The sequence below is a fragment of the Emys orbicularis genome, chromosome 13 (genome assembly GCF_028017835.1).
Source record: "Emys orbicularis isolate rEmyOrb1 chromosome 13, rEmyOrb1.hap1, whole genome shotgun sequence".
NCBI lineage: Eukaryota > Metazoa > Chordata > Testudines > Emydidae > Emys > Emys orbicularis.
The window spans coordinates 37,454,141-37,458,641 of record NC_088695.1 but is presented as its reverse complement, the minus strand read 5'-3'; the positions used below and the strand labels follow the sequence as shown (position 1 = coordinate 37,458,641).

Genomic DNA, 4,501 nt, shown 5'->3' with positions numbered 1-4,501 from the left:
CTCCTGCCCTCCGCACACCCTCAGCTCGTGTGTGCCTTCAGCTCCAATGGCAGAGCTGGGGCAGGGGTTAAGAGACATGAATTCAGGCCGTGCCATCTCGGGCACATGTGCATTCTTAAGCACTGCCTAGCACTTGGGGTTTGTGCTCCCACCACCAGCAAGATCGGTGCCCTGCACTGCCCAGCCTCCTTGGGGGCTCCGGGCAGCATCTCTGGAGACACATAGGGCTGGTGTGTGCGGCACCGGAGGTGGCTCTTGGCAGTGGAGGCAGCTGCGGTTTTTGTTCACTGAGGCACTCCCCTGGGCAGCTGGCCGGGGCACAGGGAGCCTGGGACTTTGCAGGTGGCCGATGAGTTCCCGACCCACCTTCCCTGGGGCAGGCTCTGGCTGAAGGGCCATGGCAGGTAGGGACAGAGAGATGGGTTTGTCAGAGCAGCCGCCAGCAAGAGTTGTTAGCCACACTGAGAGGCCACCAAAAAATGTGTTGTGAGAACCCCTGCCTCAGCTCCTGTTGTGCCATGCCTACCCCAGCCCTTCTTTTGGCCAGGGCCGGCCTCCCTACGGTCAGTTAACAGGGCATCACCTCTTCCTCTGTCTCCTTTCCCTCGCCCCCACTTCCACCATCACCCACTGATAACGCCTCCATCAGGCAGTGGAGTATCCCACTGGTGCCCGTCCATGGGGTGCTGCTAATCCAGTTAGCTCATCTCCCACCCCTCACCAGCCACCGGGGTAGCCCTAGCGTGACCAGACGTCCCAAATCCGATATTGGGGGGCTTTGTGTTACAGATGCAACTATACCCCCTCCCATGAAAAAAAGGGTCCAGAATTTTCACACTTGCTATCTGGTGACCCCAGGTAGCCCCAGCCCCTGACCCCTGCTCCCCTAGTCACTGAGTATCTCTGCTTCTGCCCTCAGTTGCACCCAGGACATTTCACCGACTCAAGGGAGCCTGGCGTGAGGAAGTTTCCCAGCCCCCAAGGCAGCTGTGTCATATCCTTTCCTCAGCGCCAGCTCAAGGAGTTGTGCGGTTGTTTTTAGGGCTTGTTCTCTTCATAGCTCTGGAGAAATTAATTATTGCTGCGGAAGAGAGGAAAAAACACTTGAAAAAGAGAAGTTGCAGCAGGATCAGCTCCGGATGCCTTCCAGCCTCTCTGTGATGTGACACGTCCCTCTTTGACTCAGCCTGAAACTGCTGAGGCCAGCTTGGAATTTCCTCCTGTGGGGTTAGCTCTATAAAAAGAAAAGATGCACCAAACAGCTGGAGAAGGTGAGGGAGAGGAGACAGCAGCGCTTCAGCCTGAGAGCTTTGTTGCTTCCCGCCAGGTGAGTGTATGCTGAGAACTGGGCTCTGACCCCCGGCGGGAGAGGGAGATGGTGCAGGGAGGACAGGAACCAGTGCACTCTCCTGGCGTTTGGTAGTCTCGGTGTGCTCACACAGCGGGGAAGCTGCTGGATGGGGAGGGGATCTGGAGATGGGTAACGGCACACACAGCCTTCCATTCTAGGCCCTGGGTTCAGATCCAGCTCAGAGGATTAGTGACCAAACGCTACTCCCGTATGGTGGCTGGCGGGAGGCCTATGTGGAAGGAGCGAGTGGGCTCTGTCCGGTGTCCACTTCAAAGGAAACAGCTTCACAACTGGCAATGACGGCTGCTGTTGAGTCCCTGATGGCGTGAAGATCTGGGTCCCGAACCCAGGCGGCTGCTGCATCCGCTCCACTGCTCAATAGCTCTGCTAGTGACTGGAGAACTGGGAGCCCTAAGGCCTTATGCTCCGCTAACGATCCCCCCGTCCCCAGAAGCTGAGTGAAGGATTGGGTCGGGTGCGCTAGTTAAGCCAGAGACAGAGCAAGTTGTCTGCAACTGGGAGAATTCCTAGCTGGCTGCTCCATCGGACCCTGCCTACGGTGCCTGACTCCTGAGCTCTGCCTTCCCAACTTGTCCCTGGTTCTCTGCCACGCTCCTGGTTCTTGCCTTCCCTGTCCCTGGACTCTGAATAGCCGAGCCCACCTCTGACCTTTGCCTTGCCTCCCGCCTCTGGCTCCTGCTCTGACTGCCCCAGTCGTGGTCAAGGGCCAGGGACTAGGTCCTAGAGGTGGGCAGAGAGCGGCCCATTGGGAAGATGCTATGGGAGGGCAGGCATTGCTGCTGCCCACTCTGTAGCTGGTCTGTAGGTAAAGAGAACTTCCATGTCTGGGTCTACCAGGCTGGCACTACAGCCACATAAACCCTGAGGTCCCCTTGCTGGAATACCTGAGCACAGATCACATGGCACCATCTCGTGGGAGAAGAACAGTGTGCCAGTGAGGGGGGGTTGCTAGATGTTGGCTTCAGATATAACTCACGCAAACTGGCACCATGTTAATGAGGCTCCTGGCAATGCCGCTCTGCTGCATAGATATGAAGGCCTGTTTGAGATGTCCCAGGCTACGGGGAGAGAAGTGTGTGTGGGGTGGGTAGCAGGTTTTACAGGTTGCTGGTTTGCTGATTGTAATCAATTATTGATGTATTTATTGCAGGGTAACACAATGGTTCCTCGTTTTCCTTCTTATCAATGCCTTGACGATCTTTTCTACTGTTTTGTTCCACCAATCACCAGGGGGTGTACTATCCTAGTAAGTATACAGCACGCTTCCATCAAACACGAGAACTGTGCCAAATGCACTGCGATGAAAGGGGCGCTGGGGAGCACTCCTCTCATGAGCTACCTCCTTCCCCACCACCGTGTTCACACTGTGAGAAGTGTGATTTCCTTTGATTGTTTGCACTGTTGGTGTCATCGTGTTCGGCCCAAGATATTCAAGAGACAAGGTGGGTGGGGGAATATCTTTTACTGGACCAACTTCTCAACAGTTTGTCTCTTTCACCAACAGAAATTGGTCCAGTGAAAGATTAAATTAGCTCACCTCCCTTCTCTCTGTTTCTTTTGATGGCAGGACTGTAGATCTGCCCTATCTTTGCTAGGATGTTATTGATCCTGAGTCATTACCATCCTGGGTTATACTCAGTCCCCTCTGTGTAACACCACCCAGGGCAATGAGTTCTGTGCGCCTACCACGGGAACGGTCTGACTTAGGAACTAGGGATAAAGGAGAAGTGCATCTCCGCATCCAACACCACTGTCACAGGTTCAGTGGGGGAGACTATTCAAATCTCCTTGCCCCACAGGTGAAGGGAGTGCATGCTGCACGTCAGCGCTCCCTGCTGGCCAAGAAATGCAGCAACAAGAGCAGGCTGGAAATGGCACATGTTCCACCTCCAGTTAAATGGGTGGAAACACCCACCAATAAATAGTGTTTATTTATTGGTGGGTGTCTCCACCCATATACATATCACACACTCACACGCACCGCTAGACCCAGAGCACTGCCAGTCCAAAGCTTCTGGGTTTGAAACAAAGTGTCATATTTGTTTTCTTTCAGATGAAAAGCATGAACCTCGGATATTTCATTCTGGGGATCTGCTTCCATGGGTAGAGCCCACCTTACAGCTGTGAGACTTAAGACCCCTGGGAAACAAACAAAGGATCCACTGACCCATCTCCTGCTCTCGCTGCTCCTCCCTGTGTGTGTGTTTCTGACATTGGACTGGGGAGAAAGAAGAGGTTAGACTATCCTTGCCCCCTAGCAGAGTGCTTGGGCATTGGGTAGGCCAGTTCCAACAGGCATTAGCTTTGCCCCATCAATCCCTGCAGTCAGAGCAAGAGACTGCACCTTACAACCAGCAGCGACTCCAGACTTCTACACATTCTGTAAGAAACGGGAACTGCGAGGGGCTCGCTCAGAGGCTCCCTCCTGTGACCAAATCCAGCAGTTCCGCTCGCTCTTCCACTGCAGAAATGCCTCAACTTTAACAGCAAAGAGAACTCGGGGTCCTTTCTGGAGCATGGTTTTCTCCACTCTACGTTTCTCTGTGTTCCAGATCCTGGGAGGAGTTCAAGGATGGCCCTAGCAGGGCTCTTTAGAAAGTGTTATGAATGCATACGGCTCTGCCACAGCACACGCCCGGCAAGCAGCAGGGAGAAGGGAAGGGAAGGTCAGTGGTGCAGGATCATCGTCATCGGTCGTCTATCTGATCTCCAGCTGGAGTGGTACATTGTGCACGGAGCGGAAGAGGCGCTTCGGCCCGCTGCCCCTCTGCTCAGTGTTTCATGGTTGGGAGGCGCCAAATAACTCCCGTAAAACCACCGTCCCGGGCACGCTCTGTCTCGTGCTTCCGACGGGATGGATCTTTTGGCATTTCTGTACCGTGTCTAATGAGCTTCCTTTCCAGGCAGAAATAAACGGTTGTGAGATCGAAGAGAGTTTCATGTCACTTCAAAACACCCAAGGGAGGGCTGGGAACAGAAACAGTCCTCTGACTCCATCCCTTCCATTCAGCTGCAGGGAACGGGGCCCTAATCCTCACACGTAGCTCAGCTCTTAACCCCCACTGAGTTCAATGGAGGTTAGGAGTCTAAATACTTGGGAGGCTCGGGCCCCGTTTGCTGTTCACGAGG

General features: G+C 54.3%; 1 long non-coding RNA gene across 1 annotated transcript; it reads left to right on the top strand.

The window, feature by feature from the left end:
* Positions 1-1,185: 1,185 nt before the first annotated feature.
* Positions 1,186-4,291, top strand: LOC135888375 (uncharacterized). The gene is made up of 3 exons (XR_010561841.1): positions 1,186-1,327; positions 2,523-2,618; positions 3,426-4,291. It is a non-coding gene; the product is annotated as an uncharacterized LOC135888375 (long non-coding RNA).
* Positions 4,292-4,501: the final 210 nt, after the last annotated feature.